Below are 314 nucleotides of genomic sequence, written 5' to 3'. Positions count from 1 at the left end.
TGGATGCAGTCTCAAAAATGACAGAATGATCTCTGTTTGTTCCCAAGGCAAACCATTCAATATCACAGTAATCCAAGTCTATGCACCAACCTGTAATGCTGAAGAAGCTGAAGTTGAATGGTTCTATGAAGACCTACAAGACGTTTTAGAACTAACATCCAAAAAAGATGTCCTTTTCATTATAGGGGACTGGACTGCAAAAGTAGGAAGTCAAGAAACACGTGGGGTAACAGGCAAATTTGGCCTTGCAAAATGGAATGAAGCAGGACAAAGGCTAATAGAGTTTTGGCAAGAGAATGCACTGGTCATAGCAA

The sequence above is a fragment of the Bison bison genome, unplaced genomic scaffold, assembly GCF_000754665.1.
Source record: "Bison bison bison isolate TAMUID 2011002044 unplaced genomic scaffold, Bison_UMD1.0 scf7180017864506, whole genome shotgun sequence".
Lineage (NCBI taxonomy): Eukaryota > Metazoa > Chordata > Mammalia > Artiodactyla > Bovidae > Bison > Bison bison.
Note: the sequence above shows the minus strand (reverse complement) of the source record.